Below are 22182 nucleotides of genomic sequence, written 5' to 3' on the forward strand. Positions count from 1 at the left end.
TCAGAGTTTTATTTAGTTGGGGGTGTTACTTGGAACCCTGACATTTGGTTTGTTCCATGAATAACCACAATTAATCTGGGACTCAGCAAGAAGTAGAAATCCAGGGAAAGAAAAAGAGAAGAGGAGACAAAAAACCTACCCCGAAAAGCAACTCTTTATTCCAACAACAAGAATTATAGCTCTTTTAATGGAGGTCTGTATATTATTCTGATAGACGTAGAAGTTGACAATGGACAAGTGGATTCAAGGTATCAATTTTCCAACCTTTTTTCTCAAGGGAAAAAAATATCTAATGTTGTCAAGGCAGCAAAAGAAATATTAGTCATGAGATATTTAACGGGGAGGTTCTTTAAGGCATCAGAAGTATTCCTGTTTCCCCAAAGGGTAAAACGGTTCATCCATTTTCGCAGAGACTATGTTGACATTTCAGAGTTGAACTCGATTTTTGTAGCGTAAAGCCACGCATTAGATAAAATCTCTTTATATCTTCTGAAGTGGAAGATCATTAGAGTAAAATGCCTCAGGAGAAGCGGTTTTGCCTAAAATGTCCACAGCCAATTTAAAATGCTACCTTCCTGAAATACATTACCTTGTTTAGTGGCATTACAGTTTAATTTATGAGTTCTCGTGAGATGCAGAAACTGTTTGTCAGAACAAGGCTGTACCTTTTACTTCTCCTTTTCCTATTAAGTAAATTTAATCAGGGGAGAGTTCAGGTTATATATTGCATATATTTCCCTTTATTTATTTGTCTACAGAACTTTCTGAAAATGTTCCTGTGTTTGCGTCTGTCCTGGTCATCAGCTCACATAATAAAAGTAGAAAAATCAGGAGCACAGGTAATTGTGAGGTAATTACAACCATTCTTTTAGTGATTATTCTAAGTTACAATGGCACTGTCAACTGTTCTGACTGATGAACCCAACCAAAGCAGGCACGGTTGAGATGATCCAATCTCTGAATGTAAAACTCTATTGAGTACATCATTGTGGCACTGATGAGGGCAAAACTAGATCTAGCTAATTCCTGTGCAAACCCACATAATTAAAGAATAGAATTTTCCGGCCACCTATTAGTGCAGATCACATTGTCCAACTGAGTCTTGTATTGTTATGAGAAAAAGTCTTTGGGTTTGGCAAACACCTGCAGAAGTGTCCTTGGTTCTCACACTCATCGTCTTAATGTCTGGAGCCTACCGGTACATTCTATCTCCCACTTCCCTCCCTCCCTGGTTTGTTGGCAAGTGGAGAAGTGATAATGGTTGCAACAGCAAAAGCACGCTTTGAATCGTGACAGGCACTGAAAAAAATGAGACTTTTGACAGTTTTCCACACTTATAACTATTGTAGCATCCCCACAGTCATGTAATCAAATTTCAGATGCTCAGCAATTGGTTCATATTTATGATGGTGACAATGTCCTGGGGCCATGTGATCACCTTTCGCGACCCTCTGACAAGCAAAGTCAATGGGGAAGCCAGATTCATCTTCCAGCTGTGTGAGTAACTTAACAGCTGCAGTTATTCACTTAACAAGTATGGCAAGAAAGGTCGTAAAATGGGGCAAAACTCATTTGACAACCATCTCACTTAGCAACAGAAATTTTGGGCTCAATTGCGGTCATAATTCGAGGACTACCTGTAGTCTCATAGAACTTTTTCTGACTAACACATTTATTAAAAGGCTTAAACTTCCATGCGCTGTGGTCCACTTCATCAAATGCACCTTCAGCTTCTCACTTCATCAGGCAAGTATCTGACAAGGATCAGGTGTAGAGATTTGGGGCATCAGAGGTCAACAGGCTACAGGTGATCCTTGACTTATGACCAGTCACTTAGCAACTGTTCAAAGTTACAACAGACACCCCCCCCCCCCAAAAAGGGACTTGCCTCCTGTATTCAAGGTTCTGATATCCAGCCCCCCCCCCCCGGATGGAGGAGGAGGAGGAGGAGGAGGAGGAGGAGGAGGAGGGGAAGAAGCAGAAGAAGCAGCAGAAGAAGATGTTGTTGTTTCCCCCACTCTGTTCTCTTTTCTGTATCCTTCCTCCTGTGTAAAGTGCTTCCAGAAAGAGTAAAATTGTAGCAGAGATGGTTTATAATCACAATCAATACAGTAAATGGAACAGTCAAACTGGAGGAAAAAAATCACATGGTAGTTAAGATAAAAGTCTAGCTTTCCAGCAATGGGCTTATTAGGCAGCCAGCAAGTGAGAATGCTTTTTTTCCCCCCTGTTGCATCCACTTCCTTTAAAAAAAAACACCATTGATTTGTGCCTGGTACGGAGTTGTCATAGTTTCATGAATAAAAGTTCCACGGCTCATAGAATCAAAGACTTCTCCTCCCACCTCACAATCAATAAAAAAAAGGATTCAGAGAAATTACGAGAGTTCAGTATGAGAGCTGCCGTCCGTTTATTTTTAGGCTGTGGAAATGGAGGACCAGGCTACTTGAATTCTGCAGTGGGAGAAGTGAAATTCCCCAGTCATAACATAACATAATAACAGAGTTGGAAGGGACCTTGGAGGTCTTCTAGAACAACCCCCTGCCCAGGCAAGAAACCTTACACCATTTCAGACAAATGTCTATCCAACATTTTCTTAAAAATTCCCAGTGTTGGAGCAGTCACAACTTCTGGAGGCAAGTTGTTCCACAGTTCTAACTGTCAGGAAATTTCTCTTTATTCTAGGTTGCTTCTCTCCTTGATCAGTTTCCACCCATTGCTTCTTGTTCTACCCTCAGGTGCTTTGGAGAACAGCCCGACTCCCTCTTCTTTGTGGCAACCCCTGAGATATTGGAATATTGCTATCATGTCTCCCCTAGTCCTTCTTTTCTCACAGTCCTTGTGTTGCTTATCCAATTCTAGAACAATTTGCAGGTACGCTGCTTTTAGCTCTGGAGGTTCCCTCTTAAAATTCCTGGAAATTGTGTTTGGAGAGCTCAGCTTGTCTTTGTCTCTTTTGCCTTTTACTCTCCTTTTTATTCCCCGACATCAGAAGGAGTCTGGTAGGACCTTTTATGACTAACACATTATAAAGGCACAAGCTTTTGTCAGCTGTGGCCTACTTCTTCAGATGCCTGGCAGCAGATCAGAAGCAAAGAAATAACAAAGGCTTTCACAAAGACCATCCCGGTTCAAAATGCTTGCTACATATTTAATGTCCCAAGTATTTTGATCCTTGAACTGCCTCTTGATTTGCCTACCAACATAGCGTTGGAAGAAATGTCTATCTGGGTTCAATTCCAAGTGGGAAGAAAGACACTGGAAACATGGAGGCTGCTTGGAAGGATGGTTTAATGATGAAGCAAAACCCCTAAGCACGTGTGATTCTGGGTGGCTGATCACACAGAGTGGAGAGTGAGTGTTATTTATACCCTCTCTTGGGCTTTGAACTTGAGCTTCCTGTTCCTGTGGCAAGGGCATGTATCCTATTGGTTGCAGACTCCCATATGGAGTCATGTTTGTCTGACTCAAGTTTGGTTGAACTTTGCTGGGTGATGAAGGGGCTTGATTGTGCCAGGTGGTGAGCTCTGCTGATAGATAATCCTATTATGTCCTGGAGAGTCATGTCTTATTCCCATCACCCTGGAACTTTGTTGGGTGATGAAGGGGCTTGATTGTGCCAGGTGGTGAGCTCTGCTGATAGATAATCCTATTATGTCCTGGAGGGTCATGTCTTATTCCCATCACCCTGGAGCTGAGGTCTTTTGTTTTGTAGATAGGCTGGCCCAGTCCTTCTTAATGGGCAACAAATATCTGCTGGGGGCAGGGAGCTGGGGCTGAGTTTCTGTCTCCAAGAGCATGTTTCTCAACTTATTGTCTGAGGAAATATAATATTCTGCCTTTTAATATTTCCTAAAATATTTCATTCTTCTAGGAGGGGTGGATGCTAACTTTCTTCAATAGGGAGTCCACATTAGACACATTCATATTAAAATGGAAACTAGGCTAATTTCTCTTTCTCTTTGGAAGACCTTTATTGTCCAGCAAAGTTTCATCCAGAAATGAAGTTCTCCAGATCTTCTCCTGCCTTGGAAGACCCAAGACCCAAGACTTTACTAGGGAAGGCTGATCAAGCCAGTGAAAACAGATGTTCCAAAATGTGGATCTAGTCATTGGTCGCTGAAGGCTGCTGATGGTATTGGCTTTCATCCCAAGATGGACAACCTATGGCACACCAGATGTTGCAGAGCTTCAATTCTAGCATTGGTGGGAGATGCTAGGAGGTGTAAATCTGCAATCTTGGAAGGACGTCAGATTCTTCACCCTTGTAATACAGGAGAATCCAAGTTTCGGGAAAAAAAACCCTGCCTTTTTTATCATTGTTGTTGTTGTTATTGTTGTTAGTTGCGAAGTCATGTCCGATCCATCGCGACCCCATGGACAATGTTCCTCCAGGCCTTCCTGTCCTCTACCATCGTCTGGAGTCCATTTAAGCTCATGCCTAGTGCTTCAGTGACTCCATCCAGCCACCTCATTCTCTGTCGTCCCGTTCTTCTTTTGCCCTCAATCTTTCCCAGCATTAGGCTCTTCTCCAGTGAGTCCTTCCTTCTTTTTTTTTTTTATTTGAATTTATATCCCGCCCTTCTCCAAAGACTCAGGGCGGCTTACATTGTGTTAAGCAATAGTCTTCATCCATTTGTATATTATATACAAAGTCAACTTTTATTGCCCCCAACAATCTGGGTCCTCATTTTACCTACCTTATAAAGGATGGAAGGCTGAGTCAACCTTCTCATTAGGTGGCCAAAGTATTTGAGTTTCATCTTCAGGATCTAGCCTTCTAAAGAGCAGTCAGGGTCGATCTCCTCTAGGACTGACTTGTTCGTTCGCTTTGCAGTCCAAGGGACTCGCAGGAGTCTTCTCCAGCACCAGAGTTCAAAGGCCTCAATTCTTTGGCGCTCAGCCTTTCTTATGGTTCAACTTTCACAGCCATGCATTTTTATCATGTTTCAGCATAATTCATTAAATGAAAAAGTCAGCCCTGCTGTATTGCTGTGCTCCGACTTCAGCAATCTATGACACTTGATTTTCATTGGATGGATATTTTGGCAATATTTTTCTATTCAGAAAGTGATCATAGAACTGCTTGATCAAGCAACAGCTAAACCAACATTGTAGATAGCAATGTAGTGAAATCCCCCCTCTTCCTTCCTCCCCTTGTTTCTGCCAGCATTTAAGCTGACTCAGATTTCTGCCATGCTAGCAAGTTAAAAAGAAGAAAGAAAGGAAGGAAAGAAGGAAGGAAGGAAGGAAGGAAGGAAGGAAGGAAGGAAGGAAGGAAGGAGAAGGCGAGAAGGAGAAAGAAAGAGAAAGAGGAGGGGAAGGAGCAGGAGAAGGAGAAGGAGAAGGAGAAAGAGAAGGAGAAGGAGAAGGAGAAGGAGAAGGAGAAAGAAAAAGAGGAGGAGGAGGAGAATGAGAATGAGAATGAGAATGAGAAGGGAGCTAGGATTGTTCATTACGCTTTTTCCTAAACTTGATCTTAATTTATTTTCTGTCGGAAAAAACTGACCCCCTAGTTTTACTTTGCCAGCCAATCCATGCAAATATCTGTTCTATGCTAATATTCAAAGGATCTTGTTGCACTCATCTGCCACATAATTAGAGAGGCAAGGTCTGTCAGAAACTTGTTTTTAAAATGCCAGTTTTAATTTTGCAGTACAAATGTGGTTGAACCCACAGGATTCAGAGGCAGACGCATGGAGTCCATAATAAAAGCTAGAAGGAGGTGGACAGTTGATGATCACGTCATCACTCAGGTTATATACATTGAGACTCAAATATGCAAGGCCCATTTAGATGATAACATCATTGCAAATTGTTTTGCCATCAAGGCTATTTCATACTTTGAAGAAGACAGCAGTCAAGATCTGATATTATCTCAGTTCTGTATTGTCTCCAGTTCAGTTCAAGTTTGTTCTATTTCTAAAAAGTCATTTCTATGCATGCCACTGATGAAGAAATGTCCCCCTCTGCATCCATTTTTAAATTTAAAATAATAGCCAAACCAAACAAAATTCAAGTTGCCTATGAAATGTGCTTCTGAATGGATTTCTTAAAGGGAAAGGAAGAGGAGAGGAGAGGAGAAAGGAAAGGAAAGGAAAGGAAAGGAAAGGAAAGGAAAGGAAAGGAAAGGAAAGGAAAGGAAAGGGTAAAAATAATCTGAAAAGTCTGTAGGCAGACTTTCTGATATCTGAATAAAAATACTGGGTTACTTATTTTAATTCTGGTTTCAGCCAAATTGTAGGGCTGCTCATCATGAACCTTTTGCATCTAAGACCCAAACTGTAAATCAGTGATATGAGATTTGTCCAGTGATGGGATTCAGCCAGTTCGCATCACTTCGGGAGAACCGATTGTTAACTTTCTGAGCAGTTTGGTGAACTGGCTTTTGGAAGAAATCATTAGGGCAGAGAACCGGTTGTTAAATTATTTGAATCCCATCACTGGATTTGTCCCATTTCCAAGTTAAACAATTTTGGTGGCTTTCATTATTATCCAGAACGATCATACACCATAAGTCAAAACAAAGCACCAGTCAAATCCTGATTGCACCAAAGTGCCTCAATCAGCTAGCAGAAATGTACAGTTTGAGGCCTAGAAGGTCTCTGGTGTCTCCAAAAAGCTTCGAAATGGGTCTCAGAAGCTTCTCTAACATTTGTCACTCAATTATTGTTCTTAATGTCTTAGAAGGAGGGGAAAATTAAATAGATGGAATGTACTAATTGTACCTGTACTAGATTAATTCAATTTAAATTGGGATTCGATTAGATTGATTTTTTTCATTTATTTTTGTCTTGTCTCTGCCTACTTTTTTGAGGGTGTCTTCTGACAGAAAGGACATTGGTTAAAAAAAAGTCAAGAGTGCAACCATGACCTTGACATTAAAATCACGGCACATAGGAACATAAAATTTTTACAGTATCAGAATGTTGAAAGAAATGGATAGATTAACTCACTATTAAGGATAAAGAAGAAACTGAATATTTTTTTGATATGGGATGTATTTTATCAATGGCTAGACAATAGAAACAGAAGTTAGAAAGGAGGAGACATAAAAAGAGGAAATGTTAATGTGGAGAGTTGTTAAAGAAGATGATGTTAAGTATTATTTTTATTACAGTATATTATTATATTATCGATATTATTGTGATGAATATTACAACAAATATGTGGCTTATGACGGTTTAAAAATAACTATACCGAGATAACAACAACAACAACAACAACAGCAACAACAGAGTTGGAAGGAACCTTGGAGGTCTTCTAGTCCAACCCCCTGCCCAGGCAGGAAACCCTACACCATTTCACACACACTGTTTGATAGAAATTGAATGTTACATAAATAAAATAAACAAAACATGAGGGGGGAAAAGAATGTTGAAAGAAAGGTCTTGACCACAAGTTTTGCTCTTTTGTGGGTAGTATGGAGTGTGTTATCACAGTCCCACGTAGGGCTTCACTGCTGTTTGCATCATTTACACACACACACACACAAACACACACACACACACACACACCATTTGCTTTCCCCTGCAGATGTTGTGGGTGCTAGATCAGCATTTCTTAACCATAGCAAATGTAAGATGTGTGGACTTCTTAGAGTTGCTATGCTGGCTGAAGAATTCTGGGAGTTGAAGTCCACACATGTTAGCATTGCCAAGGGTGACAAAAGGCTGGGATAGATTAATTTTCTGGGGATATTTTTTTTAAAAGGAGAATAGGGGTCAAATTTATGAACTATATCAATGCCAGAGGTCCTTGGTGCTCTCTGAGCTTGCTTGTTTTCCTGCAGCCGTTTCATTACCCTAACTCAGTAACATCATCAGTGTCAGAAAGGAGTGTTGTTTGCTGTCAGTTTATATTCTGGTGTCTTGCCTGACTGTGTGGGTGGGGGCAGTCTTAGAAATTCTTGGGTTGGGCTGTTTACTGATGGCTCTTTGGCAATTTCTTGATTGGGGTGTTGCTTACTTGGTTGTTGGTCTAAGTTAAACTTGGAGTTAATCTATGCCAGGGGTGTCAAACCCGCGGCCTGTGGGCCAGATCTGACACATGCTGGCCAGAGGCAGGATTCACTTACTTTTCCTACTGGTTCACAAATGTGAGCGTGCACGTGATTGCTTCATTCACACACCCCACCTCTGTGCATGCACATGGTCTTCTGTGCATGCGCATGGCTCTCTATGCATGCACAGTAGTTGAGCATTACGTCTGGGCAGGTGGGTGGAGCCCCCTGCATTCACGACTACCGGTTCGCGTGATCTGGACAGAACTGGCTGAATCCCCTCACTGATGCTGGCCAAGCCTACTCCATTTTAATGAAGGGGGAAACCTTGCGATATGTCACGTGATTACAGCATGTCATCATGAGTTTGACACCTCTGATCTATGCTGATCTGGGTGCTGATTACTGCTGGGGAGGTGCTGGAGTCTTTGCATATCTCTCTCTCTCTCTCTCTCTCTCTCTCTCTCTCTCTCTCTCTCTCTCTCTCTCTCTCTCTCTGCGCTGGTTGATTGTCTCTTTTGTGTAGTCTATACATGTTGTTAATGTCTTCATTAATACCAGCTTCTGAGGGTCTGGAAAGATAGGGAAAAAGATGCTCTGGAAACACCTCAATTTATTTATTTTATTTTATTTTATTCAATTTTTATACCGCCCTTCTCCCGAAGGACTCAGGGCGGTGTACAGCCAAGTAAAAAATCACAGTATAAATATTAAAAGAAATTAAAACAAACATATTATAAAGTGGCCGAATTTAAAACATTTAAAATATTAAGATATAAATAACCCCAATAAAATTTTAGGCCAGTCCCGCTTGAATAAATAGGTGCGTTTTCAGCTCACGGCGAAAGGTCCGAAGATCAGGCACTTGACGTAAACCAGGGGGAAGCTCGTTCCAGAGTGTGGGAGCTCCCACACAGAAAGCCCTACCCCTGGGGGCCGCCAGCCGACATTGTTTGGCGGACGGCACCCTGAGAAGGCCCTCTCTGTGAGAGCTTACGGGTCGGTGGGAGGCGAAAGGTAACAGCAGGCGGTCCCATAAGTACCCGGGTCCTAAGCCATGGAGCGCTTTAAAGGTGGTAACCAATACCTTGAAGCGCACCCGGAAAACAACAGGTAGCCAGTGGAGACTGCGTAGGAGTGGTGTTACCCGCGCAGCTGCATTCTGGACTAACTGCAGCCTCTGGGTGCACTTCAAGGGCAGCCCCATGTAGAGAGCATTGCAATAATCCAAGCGGGAGGTGACGAGGGCATGAGTGACCGTGCATAAGGCATCCCGGTCAAGGTAGGGGCGCAACTGGCGCACCAAGCGTACTTGGTGGAAGGCCCTCCTGGAGACGGCCGCCAAATGATCGTCAAACGACAGCCGCCCATCCAAGAGGACACCCAAGTTGCGCACCCTCTCCGTTGGGGCCAATAACTCGCCTCCCACAGCCAGCTGCGGCTGCAGCTGACTGAACCGGGGTGTCGGCATCCACAGCCACTCCGTCTTGGAGGGATTGAGCTTGAGTCTATTTCTCCCCATCCAGACCCAAGACTTTGCAACCATTGTTTACTCAGAGTCATGGTCTGGTGCCAACAGCCAACCTGCAGGCAGGAATAAAACTAGAAAGAAGGCCTTCTTCTGTTGGGTTATAGTAATGATGCTACATCACCTCCATATGATCAATTCCACCCCGGGCAGAGGAAATATTGGCTGAAGTTAGGAGTCTCATCCTCAAGACTTAGTCAACATCAAAACAGAGCTCATCAAAACAAAGGCATAGGAGTTGTTGTGGTCCGCCAGAAGCCTGCAGAGCTGGCAACGGAGTTGGACAGTGGGTGGGGCCAGGGCCATCAGGGAGTGAGGTGCGGAATCCAGAGCCTCCAGAGACTGACAGTAGTGAGGCAGAGGAACAGGAGGAGCCTGTTCCTAATGCACACATGAGAAGAGCTGCCAGAAGGCAAGAGCAGCTCAAGCAAAAAGGACGACTAGGGAGTAGGGCCAAGAGATGATTGGCCCCTCCCCTAAGGCTTAAAACAGACCAGTAATGGTGTTTGGGCTTTGCCAGAAAACAATGTTGGTAGCTTCATCTTGCATTTATTTTTGTATCAGTGACTTCTAAACGTTTGAATAAGAGAGTCTTGAGCTCGCGCTTAAAGGTCTGGAAGTCGGGGAGTTGGCGTAGTCCCAGAGGTAGCTCAGTCCAAAGGGCAGGAGCCCCCACAGAGAAGGCCCTCCCACTGGGAGCTGCCAGTCGGCATTGTTTCGCTGACGGCACCCTAAGGAGGCCCTCCCTATGGGAGCGCACAGGTCGATGAGAGGCTATTGGTGGCAGTAGGCAGTCCCGTAAGTAACCCGGTCCCAAACCATGGAGCGCTTTAAAGGTGAGAACCAACACCTTGAATTGCACCCGGAAGTCCACCGGTAACCAGTGCAGCTTGCGCAGGAGAGGTGTTATATGGGAGCTACGAGACGCTCCCTCTATCCTCCGCGCTTACTTAAGAGTAACCTGCTGAAGGAAGTCCAACATGAATTGTTTAAGAGCATCTGTGCTGGCATTTAAAGAAAAAACCTGATAGGTTTGTGCCTTAGAACTTCTAGATTTCAAGAGACTGATTTCCTCCAGATTTGACTTGATTTGTCTTTGGACTTCCCTTTTTATTTCACTTCCTTCCTTTCCTCTCTTTTGCTGCTCCTTTAGGCAGCTGTCCTCCCAGTGAATCTGCTTGTGTTGTATATGAAACTTGGACTGGATTTACAAGCTAAGCATGACAGATTTATAACAACCTTAAATCTGATAAGCACTGCATTTTTTGAAGCCAGGGCTCCCGACCAAAGTGAACATTTGTCTTCCAACCAGTTCACCTGGCCAGGCCTTTATTTGCAGGCAGCATAAATACATTGTACTGAGAGATGGGGTGGAAACAGGAACCTTTAAAATTCTTTTCTGGGCATGAAGAAAGGTTTCAAGCTAAGTGGTAGCTAATTAGTTGGGAAGGAGGTGAAATCTACCATCACCCAGGGCATTAGGAATGGTTCTGCCTATCTTTTAGATCAAGCCTGTCAAACTGGTGGCCCACAGGCCGGATGTGTCATGCGTAGGCCGTGCCCACCCCAGCTCTGCAAAGGGGAAAAAAATGTCAAAATACCTCACGATGCATCTCGTGTTGCAATTGAGTTTGACACCCGTGTTTTAGATGTTTAACTCTGCTTTTCTTTCCAGTGGGAATGTTTCATTCTTTTTAAAGACAAGGTGAGAAATTGGGAATTCAGTGGAGTAAAGAGTTGTATCTACTTTCTTCAGAAGCCATTCTGTCCATCTGATGAAGTGAAGTGTTACTCCCCAAAGCTGTGAGTTTTGAAAAAATAAAATTAGAGTATAGAGAATAGAGTAGAGAAGACTGGAATAGAGTAGACTGGAATAGACTGTAATAGACTAGACTAGACCAGACTAGACCAGATCAGACCAGACCAGAATAGAATAGAATAGAATAGAATAGAATAGAATAGAATAGAATAGAATAGAATAGAATAGAATAGAATAGAATTCTTTATTGGCCAAGTGTGATTGGACACACAAGGAATTTGTCTTTGGTGCATACACTCTCAGTGTACATAAAGAAAAATAAAATATATAAATATATAAAAATAAAAATATAAATATAAAATACATTCATCAAGAATCATAAGATTCTTGTAAATAAAAATCGGGATTGCTCAAATACCACTTTGGAAAATATTAAACTGAAAATGAGTACAACAATAGAGTGAGTAGAGGAGAGAAGAGAGGAAGGAGAGAGAGGGAAAGAAGAAAGGGAAAAGGGGAGGAAGAAAGAGAGAGGAAACAAGAGTAGGAAAGAAGGTTAGAAGGGAGGAAGAAGGGAGGTGTGGGGGAAAGGAAGGGGAAGGAGAGAAGGAGAAGGAGAGGAGGAAAGAAGAAAGTAGAAGAGTGGATGGAAGAAGGGAAGGAAAGGAAAGAGAGGACAGGGAGAAGAAGGATTGTTGTAAAACAAGGGAGATGAAATGGTCGAAGAACAGTCCTGAATATACTTAAATTGTTTAGGATGAAGATTGTATTAGTATGAAAGCTAAAAGAAAATATGTATGTTAGATAATGAAACTGTACAGTTAAGAAATGTTTATGAGAAAAAAATAAAAAATAAAAAACTTTTAAAAACAGATACAACACTTAGTTACTAATAAGCAATCAAATCGTACTAGGAAACAAATAAAACAATATAAATTGTAAAGATACAAGCAACATGGTTACAATCCTAAATGGGAGAGATAGGTACTAGGAAGGATGAGAAGGACAGTAACACACAGCCTTAGTAAATAATTTGACAGTGTTCTGGGAATTAGTTAGCAGAGTGATGGCATTCGGGAAAAAACTGACCTGCCTTCCTCTGTTGACTTTGCTTGTCAGAAATTGGCTGCGAAGATTGCAAATAGTCACATGACCCCAGAACGTTGCAATTCTTGTCAATACATGCTGGCTGGCTTGATTTTGATCATGTGACTCTGAGGATGCTGCAACACTCCTAAGCGGAACAGCTGGTTCTAAATCCCTTTTTTCAGTGCCGTTTTTGGAGTTTGAACAGTCGGACGAACAAGTGGTAGTAAGTCATGGTGCTAGATTCCTAATTTTAGGACAGAGGTCTTCAACCTTGGCAGCTTGAAGACTTGTGGACTTCAACTCCCAGAATTCTCCAGCCAACATAGCATAGCTGGCTGGCTGGAGAATTCTGGGAGTTGAAGTTCACAAGTCTTCAAGCTGCCAAGGTTGAAGACCTCTTTTTAGGACAAGCTACTTGACCCAAGAGTTTTTACTTGCAAGAGAATGGAGCCTCTGCGATGGGAAGCTATCCTTGTGCCTTTCCCAACAGCCCTTGCTGCTGGAGATAAGTTCTCCCTTCATCTAATGGGCCAGCCATGCCGTGTTCCTTTGTGAAGGATGGAAACTATTATGGAGTAGATCAAGAGCTCATGAATAGCACCCATATGAAGAACCGGTGGGAAGTTGTATTTTCTGCAGGGCTTTGTCAATGAGTTCATCTGTTATCCAGCAGCGAAGAAGCTGCTGTAACTGTTCAACGGATGAAGCATAATTCAATCTTCGTGCTTGCTCACTCGTGGGTTTATTTTGAGCAGTGACTGAGTCAGCCATGCTGAAACTGTACCTAGAAATGAAGTGGCACAGGGCTGAGCTTTCTCCCACCCACCCCCACCCACCCTCATTTTTCTCCCTGATGCATTGCCAAAGCCAAAGTGTACTGATTTTAATTCCACTTTTGACCTTAAGCTGAGCTTGATTCACAACCCAGCTTGTAAATAGAATTATTTACTCGCACGCGGTACAAATAATGCCCGATGTACTGTCAGAGTGCCCGGGAAAGAAAAAGGACCAATAGTTCCTCATTAGAAAACTAGAATTTGATTGTTTTCTTGAAAAATGGAACATGATAGCCATCGTTTTGCAGCTCAGATGTGGGTCCTGTTGTGATCTAATCTGCATTCATTTTAAGTGAACGCACAGCTGCGCTGATGTTATCTGGGCTCTGGGAAATGCCCTCCGCAGTGTGGGCCCGCCCCCTCAAATAACGAGCCTTCGTTCCCCTTTAAAATTTCACACCATGTTTTGAAAATCCAAACCACCACTTCGTTCCATAGTTCCATCAGTTTGTCCCACTACAGGTAATCCTTGATTTACGACCACGTTTGAACCCCAAATTTCCTTTGCTAAGCAGGGCAGTTGTTAAGTGAGTTGTGCCTCATTTTACAACCTTTTTTGCCATGGTTGTTAAGTAAATCACTGCAATTAAGTGAATCACACGGTTGTTGAATGAATCTGGCTTCCGCCCATTGATTTGGCAATCACATGATCTCAGGATGCTAAAACCATCAGCTGCCCAGCATTCAAATTTTGATCAGATAATAGTGTGCTTCTCTTGTGGTCTGTCAGCAGCCTACAGAGCTGGCAATGCAGTCGGACAGCGATGAGGCTGAGGTGAGGCCAGAGCCATTGGGAAGTGAGATGCGGACTCCAGAGCCTCCAGAGCCTGATAGTAGTGAGAGAGAGGCTCCTCCTGTTCCTAATGCACACATGAGAAGAGCTGCCAGAAGCTCCGACCTCCGAAGGATGGAAGGCTGAGTCAACTTTGAGCCAGTCAGGATCAAACTCCTAGCAGTGTGCAGAGTCAGCCTGCAATACTAATACGATTTATATTGCTATTGATTGTTTCCTGATTGCTAATTTGTACCCTATGTCTATCAATAAATGTCGTACCTTATGATTCTTGATGAACGTATCTTTTATGTACACTGAGAGCATATGCACCAAAGACAAATTCCTTGTGTATCCAATCACACTTGGCCAATAAAAAATTCTATTCTATTCTATTCTGTTCTGTTCTGTTCTGTACTGTTCTGTTCTGTTCTGTTATGTTCTACTGATCTGCTCTGCTCTGCTCTGTTCTATTCTAATCAACAACTATCCCATAACTTGATTCTGCTGTGTTAGGTCTTGACAGTCTTTGTCACTGAACAATAACACTTTTTAAAAATTCTTCTGGGCCAGCTCAAAATTCTAGTCGAGGTGGAATCTGAGTTAGGAATCCATTCATGAATGTAATGAAGTATTCACTTGCAGAATTTCCCCCCCAAGCAATTCTTTTTACTGCTTTCTGTAAAGACTTGATTTCTGGAAGTGAGTACATAAGCCATATTTCCTTCTTAATGGCAAGTAGAGAGGCATAATAAACACACAGAATGGATGTGTAGCTCTGTTGGATGGGGTTGCCAATTAGCATTCTAGAGAACATTTTTTTTCTCCATTTTTCAAAGTGGCAGGAAGTTCACACCATTAAGCAAGGTTGGGGAGAGGAGGTGGAAAGTTTGTGAGGATGGGGGAACAAGGATATGCTCTTTTGGTTGTTCAACACAACCGAAAACATGAATCATGTGAGAAAATGGTGCGACTCAGAAATCAAAAACAGGTGGAATCATATCCAAATATACACAATGCTTACGGAACACAGACAGTTCTCAAGTTACGACCACAATTGAGCTCACAATTTATGTTGCTCATTGAAACATTTGTTGTGAGTTTTCCCCATTTTACGACCTTTCTTACCCCAGTTGTTAAATGAATCACTGCAGTTGTTAAGTTACTAATACGGTTATTAATTGAATCTGCCTTCCCCATTGAACTTGCTTGTTCGAAAGTCAAAAGGGATCAAAAGACCCCGGGACACTGCAACCATCATAAATGTGAACCAGAATCTGAATTCTGATCTTGTGACTATGGAGCTGCTACAATGGTCATAAGTGCGAAAAACAGACATACTTTTTTTGGTGATGTTGTAACTTTGAACAGTCACTAAATGAACAGTTGTAAGTTGAGGACTACCCAGGGCTGCTATTCAGCAAGTACTGACAGGTTCTGGAGAACTGGTAGCGGAAATTTTGAGTAGTTCGGAAAACTGGCAAATGCCTCCTCTGGCTGGGCCCAGAGTAGAGAGGGAATGGGGATTTTGCAGTATCTTTCCCCTGCCACGCCCACCAAGCCACACCCAAGCCATGCCCAGAGAACCGGTAGTAAAAAAAATTTGAATTCTGCCACTGGGACTACCTGGATCCCAGGTAGGATTTTTTTTTTAATTTGCATTTATATCCCGCCCTTCTCCGAAGACTCAGGGCGGCTTACACTATGTTAGCAATAGTCTTCATCCTATTTGTATATTTATATACAAAGTCAATTTATTGCCCCCAACAATCTGGGTCCTCATTTTACCTACCTTATAAAGGATGGAAGGCTGAGTCAACCTTGGGCCTGGTGGGACTAGAACCTGCAGTAATTGCAGGCAGCTGCTGTTAATAACAGACTGCATTAGCAGCCTGAGCCACAGAGGCCTGTAGGTTGAACTGTAGGTTCTTGGTGCTCTCTGAGCTTGGTTGTTTCCTTGCAGGCATTTCATCACCCAACTAGATAATATTATCTAGTTGGGTAATGAAATGCCTGCAAGAAAACAACCAAGCTCAGAGAGCAACAAGTTCTCGGTATCAGTGGTGGGTTGCTACCACCAGTTCACCCCAGATCAGGTGAACTGGTAGGGGGTAGCAGTGGGAGGCTCTGCCCACCTGCCCAGATGTCTTTGCGCGCGCGCGCGACCTGGCAAACTGGTAGCAGCTGAAATTGAAACCCACTACTGTTCAGTACCGAATGCTTGGCTAGTCAGGAATGGCAACTGTATTTATTGTGAGATCAGTTTATTTTCTCATGTGCAAAGTGCCCTTGTACAAAATGAGACAAGAAGATAAGAATGTAGACAACCTAAAAAAAGAAAGAAAGCCTAATACCGTTCAAAAGGACAGTTTGTCCATTATGCTGTTCTAGAAGAGAGGTTCTAAATATGGAAGGCGGCTGTTCTGAGAATCGTGGTATGAATGAGCAGCTGTTGGTCTGAATTCAAAGGAGATTTCAATTAGCTTATATCGGGGCAGTCAATGTGATGCCTACAGACACCAAAACATTGATGAATGCTTGCTAATAGGGGTGAATATAAAACAAACCCGGAACTCTCAGATTCGGGCTTTCCCAGATGTGCCAGTATACCTATTCTAATAAATGGGAACTTTGAGGAAAATGCCTGTCTCTGAGTTTTTAATGAGGGATTCAGGTTATTGTCAGCATTCCAGAATAACTTAACTCCCGTTAAAAGCTCAGAGACAGGCATTTTCCTTGCCTGAGAGTTCCAGGTTTTCCCTCAGTAAATCAAAACCTCCAAGACCATCCTCTGCACCCATCAGTCCATCACATGGTCCAATCCAGTGGTGAAATGTAAAATTTGTTACTACCGGTTCTGTGGGCGTGCCTTGGTGGTGGTGGTGGGTAATGTGACTGGGTGAGCGTGGCCAACTTTTTTTTTTTACTTTAAAAAGCATTTTTTCTACAACCTCTTCAGCTGAGAGGCTTTTTTAAAAAATGCTTTTAAAAGCCTCTGACGATCCCAGCTGAGTTGCCTGATTGTCTGAGGCCTTTGTTTTCTTTTAAAAGCATTTTTTTTGCCTTTAAAAGAAAAAAAGCCTCTGATGATCAGGCAACTCAGCTGGGATCGTCAGAGGCTTTTAAAAGCATTTTTTACAACCTCCTTGGCCAAAGAGGTTGTAGAAAAAATGCTTTTAAAAGGCTCTGATAATCCCAGCTGAGCCTCGCAATCATCAGAGGCTTTTTTTTAACTTTTAAAAGCATTTTTTCGGCCAAAGAAAAAATACTTTTAAAAATAAAAAAACACACCTGATGATCACGCAGCTCAGCTGGGCATGGGAGAGGGAGGGATTTTTGCAACCGGTTCTCCGAACCAGCCGCCGCCATCGCTACCGGATCAGGCGAGCTGGTCTAAACTGGGAGCATTTCACCCCTGGTCCAATCACAATCCGTCCCAACTTGAGACATCACTTCAACCACTCCTTCTCCAGGTGCAGGAATACCATGAACCTTGATTGAAAAGAAGAATGCTATAATGGCTACATTCCCTCTACTAAATCCCCCCTCCTAATTTCCCAAGCACAAGAGAGTGGCAGCATAGAAGCTTCCCATGTTAATAGGGCTTCCAAAGCTGACAGGTAGTTTATTAAAAGCAGAGATAGAAATTAGAATAAAAATACAAATTCTAGGCAACAGATGAAAAATGACCTGGGCAAGGACTTATTAATGATTTACAAAAGAAAATTCTTAAGAGGCCTTGAAGAATTTTTTTGAGATGAGAAAAAAAATACGAATGGAAATCCAATCTTATAACAGCAACTTGAAAAATTAAAGACCAAGATTGTTGGAAGCAAAGAAAGAAATATAAAGTTAACGGGTTTGATCAGGACTAAAATAATGATTTCTATAAAATTCTGGAAATCCTTTATAACCTGTTTGCCATACTTGGGCAGAACTTACAATGGTTTTTGAAATTATGAATGGAAAAGACAGGTGGGTATGGAAAGAAGTAAAGTATTTATTCATTACATTTATATACCATCCATCTCAAGGGATGTGGTGGCTCAGGGGCTAAGACAGCTGAGCTTGTCAATCGAAAGGTCGGCAGTTTGGCAGTTCGAATCCCTAGTGCTGCCATGTAACCGGGTGAGCTCCTGTTACTAGTCCCAGCTTCTGCCAACCTAGCAATTTTGAAAGCACGTAAAAATGCAAGTAGAAAAAATAGAGACCATCTTTGGTGGGAAGGTAACAGCGTTCCATGCTGAGTCATGCCGGCCACATGACCACGGAGATGTCTTCGGACATCGCTGGCTCTTCGGCTTTGAAACGGAGATGAGCACTGCCCCCTAGAGTCAGCAACAACTAGCACGTATGTGCGAGGGGAACCTTTACCTTTACTTTACCATCCATCTCACTGATAGACAAACAAGTAATCTTACAGAGGGGAAATATTAAATTTGCTTGCACTTGTTCTAAGGAAAATTGAGAGTTCTCTCTTTAAATATTCTTTTTTCCCCCTATTTTTTTCTTTGCTCTTTCATTTCCTTTTTGCACTTTGTATTACTTTCCTATCTAATTTATTTTGTCTCTGGTTTTAGTTTGTACTGTCTTTTAGTACTGTTAAACTCTTTAATAAAGTGTTTTCTAGAAGAACATAACAAGCTACTTTTTTAAATGGAATGAACAAGAATTGTTAATGATTTTTTTCTCTTTTTACCTTTTTCTTTATCACAATGTTTAAGAAGAAAAGTTTATTGAATTTCCCCCCCCCTCTTTTTGGTAGATTTTACAGTTTGTGAATGGCTCTTAAGCAAACAGAACTAACTATTAAAATTTTGCAAACTTCTTCATTTCAAATATGGAATTATTATTTTTTTATAGGAACTTTTGGAGGCTTATCTTTTCTTAATAAGTTTTTAAACAAGAGATTTTTACACCAATATATTAAAGATTGGAAATTCTTTATTGTTAGATGTTAAGCTGATTGGTGAGCAGATGGTGGAAAATGTGTAAGAAAATGTGTAAGGAAATGTGTAGGATAGAAGACAAGGGGAAGGAGAATGCTTAAGATGTGATTTTGATGGTATTTTCTTTTTTTAATATATATATATAGGGTTTAATTTTTACAACTAACTTATTTTGGGTATAAGGTGTTATTATTTGATATATGTGAGGTATAAAGGAATGGGAAGATGGAATATTGTTTAACTTTTGGAGGACAGATAGAAAAATTTATGGATGTAATGTTGGTATTTGGTTAAATAGAATTTAATTGTTATGAGTGATATATTTTGGATATAAGTTATAATTTTAATAATGTTATTTGACAGATGTAAGGTAAATTGAAGAAATATTAATATTTGCAATGTTATTTGATTTATGTAAGTGATATTAAAGATATGAGAAGATAGAACATTGTTTATTTTTGGAGATTGGATAATGAATACTGGAAGATGGAATATCATTTTGGTCTTGATCGATGAAGATTGGATATTAAAAACTATAAGATTCTGAAGACTTCAGGAGTGGAATGGATTGATATATATTTGGTGTTAATTGATGAAGATTGGATATTAAAAACTATGTATTTTATTGATGAACTGGAAATACTAATTTAATTGGAAGATTCTGAAGATTTTAGGAGTGGAATGGACTGATATATAATGGACTGGAAGAAGAATGTACTTTTTTGTTTCTGGAAGGGGAGTTAAGGTCTTAGAGAGAGGAGTGACTATGGATTTGACTTATGTTGTATTTTAATTTATGATTGTTAATTTTATACCCTGTACTTTGTTCTGGGAAGTCTCGGGGTGGGAGGGGGAGGAGGAAAGGCGGAGGGGGAGATGAAGGATCAATGTAAAGGAATGATTGAAGATATGTAATTAAGAAATAGAAATAATTTGAAATGAAAGCGGGCTGCTCAGCTGCCATTTCAGAAGGAATGGAAAGGAGAGGAGGAGTGAAGGAAGAAAGTAGGTAGGAAGAGAGAGGTAGAAAAGGGAAAGGAGAGGAAGAAGAAAGGTGAAAGAGAGAGGGTTAGAAAGGGTGGAAGAGAAGAGTAGGGAAGGAGGAGAGGATGTAGAAAAGCGAAGGAGAGGAAGGAGGAAGAAAGTAGAAGAAAGTAGAGAAGGGAGGAGGAAAGGTTTGTTAAGGAAGGAAGTGGTAGCTGGGCAGGTCCGAATAAGTAACAAATGAAAGTTAATGACTAATGTTGAATAAGAGACTGTATATTGAATAGGTTGTTGGAAAATGAAAATAAAACTTTTTACAAAAAAAATAAATAAAAAAAATAAAGTGTTTTCTAAAATAAGTTACGTTGAAAAATTGTAACTGAGTGAGCAATTATGCTTTCTTTCTGACGATGTTCACTGAAAATCATTAACCATCTAACCGAAAGATAGAGTGGCTGTTACTCATTTTAGCACAGATGATGACAGACTCAAAAGAAGTCTATTCTTTTGTATGAATGTGTCTCGAGGGGTTGTTTATACCAGCTGGTGTTTTTATGATTTGTTGTAAAAAAAAAAAGTCAGAAGAAAGAACACTCAAGGTATTATTTACTGAACCTTCATACTAAAATAGAGCTAAAGCAGTTATGATTAAATGCACTCAGCCCATGCTGAGCAAAACTCATCAGGTTTAGCAAGAGAAGAAATAATTTCTTCCTCTGAGACTTCCCCTCGCTCCTAAACCTGCCACCCTGATTATTATTTGACTTGCAACGAAAGCAATGCATGGAATCTTTGGGTCAAATCCTTTACACGGTACATAACCAATCTGTGGAAGACATGGTGATGACCATATGCTTGGAAAACTTCAAAAAGGACCTGGATAAATTCATGAAGGATTTATTTATCAAGGGCCATCAGCCAGAAGATTGACTGTTGTTGTGGTCCTCCAGCAGCCTGCAGAGCTGGCAATGGAGTCGCACAGCGATGAGGCTGAGAAAGAGCGTGGGACAGTCCTGGAGGCTGGGGAAGGGTCGGATGAGGGCTCTGCATCGGAGGCTGAAGTGCGGCCAGGGCCATCAGGGAGTGAGGTGCGAACTCCAGAGCCTCCAGAGACTGACAGTAGTGAGGCAGAGGAACAGGAGGAGCCTGTTCCTAATGCAAGCATGAGAAGAGCTGCCAGAAGGCAAGAGCAGCTAAAGCAAAGAGGACGACTCGGGAGTAGGACCAAGAAATGATTGGCCCCTCCCTTAAGACTTAAAAGACCAGCAACGGCATTTGGGCTCTTTGCCAGAAAACAATGTTGATAGCTTTGTCTTGTTGCATTTATTTTGTATCGGTGTCTTCTGAACTTTTGCCAAGAAAGGCCTTTGGCAGTTTTCCTAATTGGACCAAGGTTGGTGATAGGACTGAGGAATTGTGTTGGGAGGAATTTGCTTTAATTTAGTCGAACTACGCTGAGAATGAAATAATTCTCAGCTGTTTGAATAAAGTTTGTTTGTTTTTACACTGACTAAGTTTCGTACTACCTACTTGGGCCTGGGTCACAACAACTGTTGCCTCCTGGTTGGGGACAGCAAAGTCCCATCAACTGGTTGCTGGGGACAATGGTGAGACTGGCTTATATCTTTATCTCCTCTTCTAAGAGCTCAAACATTGGTTCTCTTGGTTGGCCCAGGGATTGGCCACTGTAAGAAGCAGAATGAAAAGAATAAAGTTGGGAGAAATACCCAGATTGAACAGCCAAGAAGCAGACTCTAACTGAGATAGAAATCCAGAAAAGGAATTTGGGAGGCAAGTTAAAAAAAAAAGCATAGCAATTAAAGTATTGAAGAGATGATGGATTGATGATTTTTCTGCTCTGTTGTTTTAACTTTCTTTTCCTTTTCGTTCTATTTATTTTCTTTTTCTTTTTAGGTAGGTGACATGATTAAAAGTTAGATAGGATAGAAAGAAAATGTTTTTTAGCAAAAGGTGATATGATTAAAAGTTAGAATAATTGATAGAAATAAGAGAAGGGGGAATATCAGTGAATGCCAGGGATGAAATCCAGCAGGTTCTGACAGGTTCTGGAGAACCGGTAGCGGAAATTTTAAGTAGTTTGGAGAATTGGCAAATACCGCCTCTGGCTGATCCCAGAGTGGGGAGGGAATGAGGATTTTGCAGTATCCTTTCCCTGGAGTGGGGTGGGAATGGAGGTTTTGAAGTATTCTTCCCCTGCCATGCCCACCAAGCCATGGCCACCAAGCGACACCATGCCCACCAA

Source organism: Ahaetulla prasina, chromosome 1 (assembly GCF_028640845.1).
Source record: "Ahaetulla prasina isolate Xishuangbanna chromosome 1, ASM2864084v1, whole genome shotgun sequence".
Taxonomy (NCBI): Eukaryota; Metazoa; Chordata; class Lepidosauria; order Squamata; family Colubridae; genus Ahaetulla; species Ahaetulla prasina.